The sequence below is a fragment of the Trichomycterus rosablanca genome, chromosome 24 (genome assembly GCF_030014385.1).
Source record: "Trichomycterus rosablanca isolate fTriRos1 chromosome 24, fTriRos1.hap1, whole genome shotgun sequence".
In the NCBI taxonomy this organism is placed as follows: Eukaryota; Metazoa; Chordata; class Actinopteri; order Siluriformes; family Trichomycteridae; genus Trichomycterus; species Trichomycterus rosablanca.
In genome coordinates, this window is record NC_086011.1 from 7,429,021 (window position 1) to 7,445,685 (window position 16,665).

A 16,665-nucleotide genomic window follows, 5' to 3' on the forward strand; every position below is an offset into this window, starting at 1 on the left:
TTTTCTGCCCTCTTGTGTATAATTTGCAGAATTACACCCTTACTGCCAAAGCCACAATCATATTGCATTAGCAGCTGGTATTTACAACACACAAATCTGCTTGTGTTTAATTGTGTATTGAAGTGGCATGCTGTGTACAAACACAGAAATTCATAATAGTGTATTAGTTTTACATATTAGTACGTTATGTTTCCTCGTGGATTTTTATTGTCATAAAAGGGAAAGCAAAAAATAAACACAAATAAAATATAGATTAATAATAATGCAAGTGATAATTGATCTTTTGAATACTTAAAGACAAGCCACTATTAATAAAACAACACCTGTAACGGGGGGAGGGGTGTATATATGTAAATAATTTTAAAAAAAAATGAAGGGAAAAGCCCTAGGTGGGACCCACGACCGTGGTCAGAAAACCAGCTACTCAATCCACCAGTCAACTGACACACAAGTCGTGATCCAGTATGCTTACCAGACCCCACAACTCTGCTTATGTTTAATTGTGCATTTAAGTGACTTAGTGTATAAAAGCATGTAGCAGACTCTTTTATCCAAAGCGACTTACAGTTGTGACAGTATATAATTTGAGCAATTGAGGGTCAAGGGTCATGCTCAAGGACCCAACAGTGGCAACCTGGCGATGGTGGGGCTTGAACCGGCAACCTTCTGATTACTAGTCCAGTGCCTTAACCACTAAGCTGCTACTGCCCGGTCATAAAGGGGAAAGCAAAAAAAAAACAAATAAATAAAATACAGATTAATAATAATACTAGTGATTACTTGGGTTGGTTGGTGTATATATGTAAATAATAAAAAAAAGGAAGGGGAAAGTCTTAGGTGGGACCCACGACCGTGGTCAGCCAACCAGCTACTCAATCCACCAATCAACTGACACACAATTTGGGATCCAGTATGCCTAGTGGTTAAGGTACTAGTCCAGTAACCAGAAGGTTGCCGGTTCAAGCCTTACCACTGCCAGGTTTCCACTGTTGGGCCCTTGAGCAAGGCCCCTAACCCCTCAATTGCTTAGACAGTATACTGTCACAGTGCTGTAAGTCGCTTTGGATAAAAGCGTCTGCTAAATGCTGAAAATGTAAATGAAAATGTAAATTTCTTCAGGAGGAATCGACTCGCGAGTGCGATTCAGCTCAGAGGAATCGATTCGTGAAATGATTCACTTCACTAGAAGCCTTGGCTTTCAACACAGAAGCAAGGGAATGCGGATAAGTGCTAGTTTACGTTTATTAAATAAATAAATAAATACGAACAGTACTCTTCTTTAATAAAGTAATGCGCGAGTAACACACACACCAGCCAACTACCTTACCGACTGAAAATGATTCAGCAGAGAGTAACGCCCCGGTTTTCCTTAAGTAGGAAACTCTCAGGTGCTGCGAGTTAGCGCTAATCAGCGCGGGGGCTTCTGGGAAATGTAGTCCGCTTGCCATTGGAACAGGACGATCTACGCTTTCTTCTGCGATTAACGCTGGAAAAAGCTAATCGATTCGTTCCAAACACGTTTATGCAAATGGTGAATGTCTTTATTTATTTATTTATTCATTGGATTCACAGAAAAAGAACAGTTTAATTTGTTAACTGTCTGTTTTACCACCGCTTTATCCTGGTCAGGGTCACGTGGGTCCGATTCACTGGCAAGAAACTGGAGCACCCAGAGGAAATCCAACTCGGCCATCTGAAAACAAGACAATGCCAATCTCATACTGGTCCAACACCAAGACAAGACACATACCACCCGAAATAAGCACAAGACCGGCACCTGTACTAGATTTTTTTATTACAAACATGTAATGATCTTTTTCCCTAAGCACACTATCATAGGTGCTCCATCATACTCGATGGTGAGCATCTGTGAATGACCATTTTCAGGTCTCTCCACATATGTTCAATGGACTTTAAGCCCTTCGGCCCAGTGAAAGCCCAGAACATCTGTGAAGAGACCTGAAAATGGTAGTTTACAGATGCTCGCCATTCGGTCTGACATGCCATGAGAGGATCTCCATGAAGAATGTGATAAACTACCCAAATTTAGGTGTGCAAAGCTTTTTAAATTGTTGGCAATTTCAGGTTGTACACTTTAAAGCACTGCTACCGTGTGTGTGTGTGTGTGTGTGTGTGTGTGTTGCCATTTGATTCTTTGTTTGTTTGTTTATTAGGATTTTAACGTCATGTTTTACACTTTTGGTTACATTCATGACAGAAACGGTAGTTACTCGTTACACAAGATTCATCAGTTCACAAGATTATATCGAACACAGTCATGTACAATTCAATGTCTCCAATTCACCTCACTTGCATGTTTTTGGACTGTGGGAGGAAACCGGAGCACCTGGAGGAAACCCACACAGACACAGGGAGAACATGCAAACTCCACACAGAAAGGATCCGGACCGCCCCACCTGGGGATCGAACCCAGGATCTTTATGCTGTGAGGCGACAATGCTACCCACTTAGCCACCGTGCAGCCCGCCCTTTGATCTTTAAGTCACCCTGTCCAGGGTGTACGTCTTACTGGGTTCTGGATCTGGCACAAGCATGCTCAACATAATATATCAACCAATTATTATTATTATTATATTACTTTATTATACATTACATTACATTACATTACGTCTATTACGCTAGCCCACCACTGCCGAGATACAGGGTTCAAATCTCAGCAATGCTATCAGCCGGTCAGGGGTCTACACAGATATGATTATGGTCGAAGCCCTGCAATGGATTGGTGTCCCGTCCAGGGTATTCCTGCCTTAATGTAGATGTGTTTACCTGAAGAGATGAAAATGAAAATTAAATAATTCTGCAAGTACAAAATTACTGAAACAAAAAAGATTCCCATACTTACCAGGAGGGGGCGCTACCTACTTGAATTTCACACGCCAATGTCTTTGTAAATGCAGCTTAGCAAGATGTGGTAATACACAAGTATCTATTTGTTATTATGGTCTTTTTTATTTGTTTGACTTTGCTTATTGGTTTTAATAGTGTGGCGGTGCACAAAGCTTAACGTGACTTATATTACTTAAACAACGAGCAATGAATTTCATTAGTGGAGAGAACTTATGAGCAGTAAGCTTTTCTTAATAGTAAAGCTAAGTCTCACAGTTTCTCAGCACTCTGAGCTGTAACACAAGTTTAAAAGTGAAACAGTGATGAAAATACATCTAAATACAGATACATGTGGACACTTTTAGGGTGAATTTGACGGTTATTCCACACAAATGTAGATTCGTCTCATATTCGCACTTTGATTACGTTTTACCGCTCAAGCCAAGCGTTAAACAAAGCAGCAGTCGAACACACGTTGAGTGTAAGGGTACAAGTGCATCAAGTTTCAAAGATTTTAAGTTTAGGGGACGTCAAGTTACAAGGTTCCACTGTATATGTGATCTCAGTAGGTGCACTACAACAGTTAGCTTTTTTTTAATATTGTTTTTAATTTGTAGGCGTATTTGCTATGGATGTAGCTCAAGGACTTAAACTCAATCACCCAGCTGTTACCAAATTTCCTTGACACACCGAATAACCACCATCTCTAATATCACATTCAACAGACAACAGATTATGAATAAATAACGGAGCACGAAATTGCTAAACGGCTAACAGCGTGACCCAAATAAAATCATTACACTGTATAGATTGTGTTTGGGGGGACTAATATTCTCTTCCTGTGTCTTCTACTCTTCATTCATTCCTTTTCCACCTTCCACAAACCAATCAGTTTTGCCATGCTGAGTTAATCTGATAAAGAAGCAGGCATTAATCACATTAGCCAGATTTAGCGTCTGTGTCGCATTACAGCCCGTTCACTTTATAACAGGGCAGCGTTCTATCTTATGATAATCAGTGATTGATGGCTGCAGAGAAGGAAAAAGAAGCAATTCAATTCTGACAAGTGGCCGCAGTAGTGTAACAGATATTACCAGTGTTTTTCCAGAACATACTGGCCATCACCTGTTTCAGCGCCTTCCATCAAGCTGGCACTTCAGCCACATGAAGTGTATCGACTGAGGTGGATCACTGTCCATTGACCGTTGCACTTTTGTGGTGGGCGAATCAAATGTGTCCATTCTCCCAGAACCAACATAGGACCGAAAAAGCTATTGGCATAGCCTACACTGATCAGCCATAACATTAAAACCACCTCCTTGTTTCTACACTCTGTCAATTTTATCAGCTCCACTTACCATATAGAAGTACTTTGAAGTTCTACAATTACTGACTGTAGTCCATCTGTTTCTCTACATACCTTTTTAGCCTGCTTTCACCCTGTTCTTCAATAATCAGAACCACCACAGAGCAGGTATTATTTAGGTGGTGGATCATTCTCAGCACTGCAGTGACACTGACATGGTGGTGGTGTGTTAGTGTGTGTTGTGCTGGTATGAGTGGATCAGACACAGCAGTGCTGCTGGAGTTTTTAAATACTGTGTCCACTCACTGTCCACTCTATTAGACACTCCTACCTAGTTGGTCCACCTTACAGATGTAAAGTCAGAGACGATCGCTCATCTATTGCCGCTGTTCGAGTTGGTCATCTTCTTGACCTTTATCAGTGGTCACAGGATGCTGCCCATGGGGCGCTGTTGGGTAGATATTTTTGGTTGGTGGACTATTCTCAGTCCAGCAGTGACAGTGAGGTGTTTAAAAACTCCATCAGCATTGCTGTGTCTGATTCACTCATACCAGCACAACACACACTAACACACCACCACCATGTCAGTGTCACTGCAGTGCTGAGAATGATCCACCACCTAAATAATACCTGCTCTGTAGTGGTCCTGTGGGGGTCCTGACCACTGAAGAACAGGGTGAAAGCAGGCTAAAAGAACATGTAGAGAAACAGATGGACTACAGTCAGTAATTGTAGAACTACAAAGTGCTCCTATATGGTAAGTGGAGCTGATAAAATACTGAGTGTAGAAACAAGGAGGTGGTTTTAATGTTATGGCCTATCACGTGTGATTCTTTTTAATTCTTCTTAATTAAATGCAACTGGACCCTCGTCTAAGCTCACTGAGCCCCCCTAGTGGGTGTCAGGCCCCCTGATTGAGGTGATCATTAGATCATCTTATTAAGTAGAATGATGTGCCTGTGTTAATGACACCGAAATAGAACGTCTGCCATACATGTTAAATATTTGTGTATGTTTATAAATAGATTAGATTTAAATCAGATTATTAAATAAGATTAAAATGTTTATATAAATATAAATCAATATATATTATATATATATATATATACAGTATATATATACGTATATGTATATATATAGTAGCAGCACAGTGGCGCAGTGGGTAGCGCCATCATCTCACAGCAAGACGGCAGCAAATCAGCAACTCATTTTAATACAAACCAACAAAACAAGGAGAGGACAATCCCTACACCCTGCAGCTCAGTACTCTCAGCCAGGAGTGAGACGAGACACGCCTGTCTATCACCTTCCACTCCTGCCACACACATACACACACACACATATTTGTCCATCTGTCACACTCATACAGTCAGTAATGCATCATTTTAGAGCTCTCAGTCCAACATGCCCAATCTTTTCTTGGATTGCTCTCCTCTATCCTCTTATCTGTGTTCCCCTTCAACAAGACAGAAGAGTAGCAATTTAATACCTCATTGCACAACCTAATGCATCACCTTGACCCATCATTCAAACTGACAATCATCTTAAAGCTTTTAGTGTCTGTATCAGATACCTGAACTTACTGGGGTACCTTGAAAGTTACAGCTTTGACCTTCATCCAGTTCATCGTAAGTAGTAGAAATGGAACGTTTTGTTAACTTGTTCAACTGATTAATGTGAAGTTTAACGGGCCCACATTCTGTATAGCTTGTCAGGAGGGGTGTGTATTACAGTATCATGCCCACCTTCCATGCCACTAACAGTCGGCTGCCATACATGTTGATTATTTATACATGTTTACATATGGATTACATTTAAATTATTAAATACAATTAAAATGATTATTTATAGTGGCATACTGGCACACTCCTGTCTAGCTTGTCAGAAGGGGCGTGTAGTACAGTGTCATGCTCACCTTCCATGCCACTAATAGCCAGCACAGGGAACAAAGGGGTGCAGTTGCGTTGTCATAGCTGGCAGATTGACTAGTCAGCACAATGTGTGACAAGTGATTGTCATATTTCTGTATTGCTCTTCCATCTCCTCTCCTAATTGCAGACCTCAGCCCCTTGGTTGAGAACCACTGGTTCAGGTGATCATTAGATAATCTCATTAAGTAGAATGATGTGTCTGTGTTAATGACACTGAAATGGAATGGCTGCCGTACATGTTGATTATTTATATATGTTTATATATAGAGAACATGGATTAGATTTAAATGAAATTATTAAATAAGGTTAAAATGTCAGGAAGGGATGTGTATTACAGTATCATGCCCACCCTCCATGCCACTAATAGCCGGACAGGTAATATTGACTAGTCAGCACAATGTGTTTGTCTTTTTTCTTTTAGGTTCCGACTATTGTTCTACTTTGTGTAAGGATACTACACATTGGGTTCATTCTCAAATTTCGCAGACACGGGGCTACACCTGTGGTGAGGCCACACCTAGAAATATGTTGCAGTGGTTGTAACTATACTTTCTTTAAATGCATTGAGTTGACATTCTATTTGGTATGCTGGGTGTGTCTTTATGATGTCTGCTTTATTCACTGACGTTTTATTGGAGCTCTGCCCTCAGTAAGCATTGATTGAATTAGGAAATTGAATTAGGAAACTGTATTTGCTCCCACTATAGTAGTTTCTCAATACATTATGTCAAACAGTCAACAAAGGAACATCTTATGGAAATTCAACTGAATTATTCTCAAGGTCTGACATCCAACTGGAACATCCTACTTGCCTTATAAAGCACAAAGCCAGTGGGCTAAAGGGCTTAACTCTTAACTTACACTAAGATGAAGCAGGGAGACTATCTAACATCAATTTCCAAGTAAAAATAAATGTATTTAAATATTATATAGCAACAGTAATGTAAAAGTGAAGTGTTTTAAGTACTGCATTGTTTATCTTGAGATCCAGCCCAACAGATTAAAAAAGGATACCAAATAACTTGATTATAAATATAGACGTCATGTTAAAAATGCAGGTAGACGGACCACAGCCCTTCAGAAGGAATAAGGAATATGCTTTGACAAACGACAAAAGACAAAGTGGACCCAAGGAGGATGGGGGTCCCTGCTGAGTCTGGTTCCTCTCAAGGTTTCTTCCTGTATTAGTTTTTTTTTTTTTTTTTTTAATGCATTTTCTCCCCTTTTTCTCCCCCTTTTAGCACGTCCAACTGCCCAATTTGCATCACGCCTCCTCTCTGCCTGTGCCGATCCCTGCCCTGACCGAGGACATCGAAGCTAATCCACATACCCTCCGACACGTGAGCAGCAAGCCGTATGCATTTTGCCCCCCACACATCGACGAGTGTTTCGCCACCTAGCGTTGCGTGCGGAGAGACATACCCTAAGAGCACCCCTTCCTCATCTCCGTGTAGGCGCCTCTAATCAGCCAGCAGAGGTCGTAACCACACCATTCTGACAGAGAGAGACCCACTTCCGACCTTAGTCCCGCCCATCTGAACAACAGGCCAATCGTTGTTCATAAAGCCGCTCAGCCTCGGCCGGTAAGGCAGAGCTGGATTCGATACGACGGTTGCAGCGTCTTCCTGTAATTTTAAGGGAGTTTTCCCTTGCCACTGTTGCCCTCGGCTTGCTTATTAGGGGTTTTTGGTCTGTTGGTCCTGGATTCTGTAAAGTTGCTTTGAGACAATGTCCATTGTAAAAAGCGCTATATATAGCTATAGCTATAGGTTTGATGATGTTTTGGGGTTGCTTTGCTTTTTATGTGCTGGTACACTTCATAGTTAAGTCAGATTCCTAACAAACCATTTGGAGTGCAACCTACACCCCAGTGTCAGAAAGCCCTGCCTTAGTCACGAGTCTTATATCAGACATCATTAATGTCACATAATAATAATAAAACCTAGCTGTACCCTCGGTCCCGAAGGACGTTGCCAGACTGTAACCCGGGTGTCCTACATCACCTCAAATCCAGCCTGGGTCTGAGACACCGGGACTCATAAATCTCTCCCGAGGTGTCGGCTTACTCCGTCTATTTAACTCTGTGAGTTTTCTGGGTCACGGCTTACTTACAGTTCCTGCACTGCGCCGCAGTAAGACACGAGACGACAAAAGAGAATAAGGAATCAAGCTCTGCTCGGTTGCATTTTATTCGGTTCGGTTCGAAAAATGGAGCTCATAATTTAATAGAAGACTAAAGCCTTTTAGTAGCATTTTTATCCACTGCGCTTGTGGCATATGGACACTTCCTGGAGTTAATAACATTTACTTAAATCCCTGTACAAAATATTAAGCTTTTGACTAATAGAAGCTTTAGCTGGTTGTACATTAATTCAATTTAATTCTGACATTTAAAAGGGTTATAAATACTTTTTAAATTGCACTATTTACTTTTGTTTTAATTGTCAAAAGGCACTGGCCTTTTTCTTTTGATACAACACATTTCACAATCTTATTGATCAAAAAGAAAACATTGCCTTACTTAACTATAGTCAACGCACCCACATAGTCCGGTCATCCCGCCCTAGCAGACATGGTGGCCAATTAGTGTCTGCTGCAGGCACTGCTATTTGTGCCTGCTAGATGGCGCCCAGCCGTCCGGTGGCAACGCCGAGTTTCGAACCGAGGAGTTTAGAATCTCTGCGCTGGTGTGCTAGTGGAATATCCCCCAAAAAGAGGCAAAACTCAGACATGAAAATCTCTTCCATTGGCTATGGAACTACAGAGCTCCACTACACCACAATCTCTTTGATCATCCCGTCTCCTCCTCACCAGGCAGGGCCGAACAGTCAAGATTAGACACCACATTTTTGTTTTAGTGTAGGTGGGCCGAGCAGGGCACCAGTGTTACGGGTCATTCCCATGTTCTCTTCCATCTCACTTCTAAATCTCTCTCTCTGCTCACGCCTCAGTATCTAACAGAACCAGCCTCCAGGCTTGTTTCCATGGCAACCTAATGAGGTAAATGGATGCAGGAGGATCCTCTTTTTCCTCTCCCGCTGCCTAGGAGCTCACAGTCGCTCTTTTTTTAAGCAGTAAGTGAGCAGACAGTGGTATTAATGTTATTTTTGATTTTATTATGGGAGAGCTGAGCGATTAGCTCAGTCGTGTCCCTTAGATGCCCCCTCATGGTATTTGTATGAGGTAAATACACTGATCAGCCATAACATTAAAACCACCTCCTTGTTTCTACACTAACTGTCCATTTTATCAGCTCCACTTGGACATGACACAGCTGTTGTGTCTGATCCACTCATACCAGCACAACACACACTAACACACCACCACCATGTCAGTGTCACTGCAGTGCTGAGAATTACCCACTACCCAAATAGTACCTGCTCTGTAGTGGTTCTGGGAGAGTCCCGACCATTGAAGAACAGCATGAAAGAGGGATAACAAACATGCAGAGAAACAGATGGACTACAGTCAGTAATTGTAGAACTACAAAGTGCTTCTATATGGTAAGTGGAGATGATAAAATGGACAGTGAGTGTAGAAACAAGGAGGTGGTTTTAATTTATCTTGCCTTTTTGTGCACACTTTCACAACCTTTATCCTGAAGGTCTGCCCAGTTGCTTAATATATTTTCTCAGTAAGGATGACACTTTTAGAGGTCTACTGTTGCCAAAAGTCTAGATCGATAGTGATATGTGCCAGAAATCCCGGTCACAGCTGGAGTTCTGGCGTGTGTTCTTTAACAGCTGGATGGAGGAGCATTTGGTGCAGATTCTAATGCAAGTCATAGGCCAGTAAAACCCAGATGGACAGCTTTGAACAAAAAGCTAAGTAATCCCCAATTTATAAATTGTCAGCAACTACACAGTCGATTATGACCACATCACGTTTCGTGAGCTGGCTTGGTGGGTATACAAAGTGTGTGATAGGCACATATATCCCTCATTGCTGTCATGGGTAAAATTGTCTTCCCTGGGGCTGATGGGATCTTCCAGCAAGACAATGCGACATGTCACACGGCTAGAAAAGTCCGACATTGGTTGGAAGAGCATGACCAAGACTTCCAAGTACTACCCTGCCCCCTAATTCCCCAGAACCCAATTGCGCATCCGTAGGACCACCTTGATCGTCGTGTTTGCTCTATGGATCCTCCACCACACACCCTTCAGCAGCTGTGGTCTGCACTGCAGTCACTTGAGTCACTCCCAGGCTGTCAAGCTGCTGTCCATGCTGGTGGTTTCTCTGGATATTAGCTGGTGGTCAAAATAATGTGACTTGACTGTGTATATTATGGTGTAACACTAACATGAGCAAAATATGCTCATTTTCATAATACACTATATGGTCAAAAGAGTGTAGACACCTGACCATGAGCTTGCTATTGGACATTTACATATATAGCATTTAGCAGACACTTTTATCTAAAGCGACTTACAGTTGTGACAGTATACAATCTAAGCAATTGAAGGTTAAGGGCCTTGCTTAAAGGCCCAACGGTGGTAACCTGGCAGTGATGAGGCTTGAACCAGCAACCTTCTGATTGAGCAAACTCATCAAAACGTCTTCATTTATCTTGGGATACCAACATGCTCAAACAGGATGACCCCAAACTATTGCAACTATATGCAAAGTATGTATTATATGTTATATAATTGTATTTATATACCTGTTCAATCACCTGAAGTCAACAATTTGGACCATGATCTGTATACTTTGTGTCATATAAAGTAGTTCCATAAGGACATCGTGAATCATGCTGTACCCATCAGTAGGTCCAGAGACTTTCACGAGTTATCTCGACACCAAAAAGTAAAAGACATCAGGCTACCGAACTTAACAGAATTGTTTAGGTCATTCTTGTTCTGTTTGTCATGTCCATGTATTAGCTAAACACAGTGGACGATAACACTGTGTACCTAACAAACACCATCGCCCAAACACAGTGTTCATTATTATAACACGTGTTTATCTGAAGAAAATCTTGACAGCTGACAGAATTTGACCTTCTTGTTAATTATTTGGAGTACATGAGGAATGCTGAGGGAACTCGCTGAGTAAGAATTCTGCAATGGAGTCAGTGAGGTGTCAAGCTATCTTGTCTCATCTGAAAATAGGTCTAGAGTAACATTTTTATTTGAGTGAAATGAGTTGTAGTTCATATTAATTACTCATATTAATTTATATATATACAGCTTAGTCAGGTAATAGACACACTCCCGGTTATATTTCTAGTATTCCTGGCCATCCACTGGGAATCGAACCGTAGAACCTAGAGGGTTGCCTAAAAGGTTCTAACAATCCCAATGAATTTTCACTCCACAAATGCAAACATGACAGACTTAAAATGGAACGGATAAAGTTTGAAATTTTCCCAGCATTATAACCTTTTTAAATATACAGCTTGATAATATTTTGGTATTGTTGAATTCATTTAAAAACTTGGGGACTAAAAATAAGCTAAATCAAATACTGTACTACATAGAGTATATACACTGACGAGGCATAACATTATGACCACTGACGGGTGAAGTGAATAACACTGATTATCTCTTTATCACGGCACCTGTTAGCGGGTGGGATATATTAGACAGCAAGTGAACATTTTATCCTCAAAGTTGATGTGTTAGAAGCATGAAAAATGGACAAGCGTAAGGAGTTGTGATGGCTACACGACATGTGTCAGAGCATCTCCGAAACTGCAGCTCTTGTGGGGTGTTCCCGGTCTGCAGTGGTCATTATCTATAATGAGTGGTCCAAAGAAGGAACAGTGGTAAACCGGCGACAGGGTCAAGGCTCAGCGATGCACATGGGGAGCGAAGCCTGGCCCGTGAGGTCCGATTATTCTTTTATATTTTATTTATTATTATTTTATTAATTCAATTTAATTTCATTTTTAAATGTAAATTATGGTAATTTCACGAGTGTAACAGTAGATCAAATGAGTAGGTCACATTTAAAATGATCTAATACAGCTGATGTGATTCTTTTTGGGAGGATTTTAGCCTGCCTGCCAGCCTCTGTCACATGCTAATTAATACTAATATGTTAATTATGGCATTATTATCAGGCAGGCTAAAAATAATTCAGGTCCTGCACACTGTAGAGGAAATGTGGAGATCATTTAAGTGCAAATTGCAAGTAAACTAGGGTTGTTTTTGACTGCAAAATTTGTCATAGAGGTCATTTGAATATCACTCTGACCCCACTTTTGAAAAAGGACAGAAGGAAGGAATCAAGACTCAACACAGTTTAAGATCATGAAAGAAAAAAGAAACAACAACAAAATCGTGAATATTATGTTTGTTATTTTACTGTAACTACATAGTAGTTGGATATCTACTGGTATACATGGTGATCGATTAAGACTGAGGACAAACATTTCAACCCCATGTGATCATAATGCTGCACACACATTATTTTACACTGCAGTGTATATGGTACAAGATACACATGATGATAATACGACTTTCCGTGTACAATAAAAGACATATTTATGCAATTAAGAGACAGACAGTAGATGCATTTTTATCCCTAAAATTCAGACCGCGGAGAATAATTTGGATCCGCTGCACAGAAAGCATTGGGATATAATAATATACCAAAATCAGTAGATTGTGTCACTGCACTCGGTTTAACATGACATACTTTTAAATGTTATATCTCGTATAGAGCCATTCTTTAAAAAAGGTTGCAAGGAATCTTGCGTAAAAAGTAAAATATATGCTTAATATCACAATGATTGTTACACTTTGTAATAAGGCAACATACATTCAATGACAATGTTAAAGTTCTAATATACACCGAGCAGGCATAACATTATGAGCACTGACAGGTGAAGTGAATAACACTGATTATCTCTTCATCAGCAAGTTTAGGCAGCAAGTGAACATTTAATCCTCAAAGTTGATGTTAGAAGCAGGAAAAATGGACAAGTGTAAGGATTTGAGCGAGTCTGACAAGGGCCAAGTTGTGATGGCTAGACGACTGGGTCAGAGCATCTCCAAAACTGCAGCTCTTGTGGGGTGTTCCCGGTCTGCAGTGGTCAGTATCTATCAAAAGAGGTCCAAGGAAGGAACAGTGGTAAACTGGCGACAAGGTCATGGGCAGCCAAGGCTCACTGATGCACATAGGCAGAGAAGGCTGGCCCATGTGGTCCGATCCAACAGATGAGCTTCTGTAGCTCAAATTGCTGAAGAAGTTAATGCTGGTTCTGATAGGAAGGTGTCAGAATACACAGTACATCGTAGTTTGTTGCGAATATTAGGATATTAGGAAGGTGGTCATAATGTTATGCCTGATCGGTGTATTATTTATGTTACAATGACACAAATTGCAAGAATATGAACACCTGTCTACAGATTCAAGGTCTACCCAATAAACAAAGTCTATTTTAAATAATCGCAAAGAATCTTTGGACAGCTTACTGTGACACACAATGAGCCATCCTTTTTAAACATTTTTGATGATTAGGACAGTGACTGTATTTATAGTTAAAAGTAATGTACGTATTCCGCTAGCACACCAGCGCTAGGATATAATATCTCAGCTCTGCTACCGGTAGGCTGGGCGCCCCCTAGCAGGCACAATTAGCAGTGCCTACAGCAGACAAAATTGGCCTCTAATGTCTGCTGGGTGGGAAAGACCGGACTGATAATTGGGTGGGGTCTTCATTGCTGTGTAAGGACCCTGGTTAACAGCCTGAGGTGCCTGTACAGAAGTGGAGGAGCACAGAGATTGGTGTCTCTCAAACTAACACCAATCTGTCTGTTGGGGGGGGGGGGGGGTCACTGGTCACATTTATAATTAAATGAAGACAGTGGTAGGCTAGTGGGTAGAGCTTTGGGCTATCAATTGAAAGGTTGAGAGTTTGAATCCCAGCTCTGCCACCAGCTTCCAAACAAACTGGGATATGCGAAGAAAGAATTTCATTGTACTGTACACGTGTATATGACAAATAAAGGCGTTGTATTATATACTGTATAATCATGATTATGCATTAACAATAAGAGACTGTGTCAAATAAAAGAAATAAAGGAAATAAAACTGGGACATTTCCTTACCCCATCTGCAACACTTATTAAAAGAATGACCCTTTATCTATGGTCTGTCTCTGAATACTAATAGTTGATGTTCTCACACTGACAGCCATGGAAATGCAGAGCACAGATTCATTAATAATGTGAAGGATTAGTGGATATTTCAACGATGAAGCCACATTCACTTGCTAATATTCAATACTAAACACTGAATATTGTTACAGTATTATGATTAAGCATTATAAAGAATACTAGGGTACATTTTTATTATTATTTATCATTTTAATTTAAAGAAGATTATGGACGCTGTATTGGCCAGTAAGCAAGAGACCAGCTTTTAGCTGCTCAAAATATGAAAATTATGTTTGTTTTCCTGCTGAGTAAAATGGCTAAAAGCTAAAAAAACATTTTTCATCCTTCAATAAATACAAATAAAACTCCCCAAAATGTATTAATTATTAATGCGTCAATAAAGCGTGGCAGTTAAAAATGCAGCCTGCCTTTTGTTGCTAGGAATGTAGCGGAGAGACAGAGATCACTGAGGTGTGAAGCGCCCTGCGTTGTTTAATCATTCAGTAGCTTTCTCTCACTGATACATTCTGAAATATAAGATTAAATTCTCAATAAAAGAAGCTGTAACAATTCTAAGAGAGAAAAATGTTTGTGAAACCTCTGGATTTCTGCATTATTTACCCAAAAATGTGGACATTTACAGACCCTATACAATCTATGAATGCAGCGAGAAGTAATTTATTAATCAAGCATGGCTTGTTGGCTGTAAGAAATTTAGATTCTTATTATATTTATTTATTTATCTATTGGATGAAAAGCAGAGTGAATAAAAAAGCAAGAGATTTGGATTGTCCACAGGGTGTAACTCTGCTCTGACAAAAATTGTATCCTTGCCCTAAGAATTGAAGAAGTACAAGAAGCTGGAAAAGATCACAAGACATTTCTAAAAACCTGTTTTATCAATATACAAAAAGGAAATTTAGCCTTGCTGCTACTTTCCCTATGAGTGGGCCTCCTGCTATAATTATATATACTGTATATACAGTATATATACATGTATATATACAGTATATATATATATATATAAGATCTGAAAATGAAAGTAAAAATCTACTGTTATTACAACGTAAATGTTTCAGACGTTACTGGGAGAAGTCATCATGGTTTGGATCTGAACAGCGTTCAGTCACTAAAGAAACTCTAAAAAATAAATTCCAATAAATGGCTTTAATCCATTTTTTACTGGAGAATAATTAGGTTAAAATTTAAGATTCAGAGGTAGCACAGTGGTAAAAACACACGCTGGAACACCAGAGCTGGGATCTCGAATACATCGTATTGAGTCTCAGCTCTGCCTGCCGGCTGGGCTGAGCAGCCACATGAACTGGGATATTAAGCCGGATAGGGACCCTCTCATATCTAATGCAATTACGACCTCTGCTGGCTGATTGATGGCGCCTACACAGAGACGGGGAAAAGAGTGCTGTCAGGGTGTGTCTCTCCGTACACAGTGCCGATCCGCATTGCACTCGTCAAAGTGTAGGTGACAAGATGCATACGGCTGCTGCCCACGTGTCGGAGGGGGCTTTGTTCTCTTCAATCAGAGCAGGGATCGGCATTGGTGGAGAGGAAGCGTGATGCAAGTGAGCAATTGGACATGCTAAAAAGGGAGAAACGGAAGGGGGGGGGGGGGGCAGCACACCAGCGCTGAGATTATGAACGCCCCAGTTCGAATCTTGGCTATGCTACCGGTCTGCTTGGTGCCGCCTAGCGGGCACAATTGGCAGTGCTTGCAGCAGACACAAATTGGCCACCGTGTCTGCTGGGTGGGGAAATGACCGGACTTAATAAGTGGGGTCTTCAAACGCTGTGCAAGGACCCTGGTAAGCGGATAGAGGCAAGGAAGGGGTCTGCTAGGACTGTGCACGTGTCGGAGGGCACGTAAGCAGCAATATATTCTCCTTGAACGCAATCAGGGACCCACAGCAGCAGAAGACAAATTGACTACGTTAAATGGAGAGAAAAAGGGAGAAAATGCATAAATAAACAGAAAATTTAAGATTCAACACCACAATGACCCATAAACATCTGATCAGTCCACATTAAGACTAAATAATGCAGAAATCCAGACAATTCCACAATTTCCTCATGTATACGCTAATGACCCAATAAGTGGCTACAAATGGTTATAGTGTTTATACTCAATGTTTCATTTCACACAGGACGACAACCAACATATATATGAATAATACCAATATTTCCTTACGAACATTAGGAACAACCTAAAGGCATAAATGGAAGATTTTTTTTTCCCTCCCCTTGCCTCCACACTAAGTGGATATCTCATAGCAACATCACATTTAAGAGTAATATGCAACATCGCATCTATATTTAATATATAATCTGGAAAATAATCATCTTGGAAAAATAACTTGCCCCTCATTCCTAAGCATCATCTTTGGCAGATCTGGGCATTACCTGTCGATTAGGTAGAGTGAGTGCCAGCAGAAAACAGGAAAGTGCAATATTTGATAGC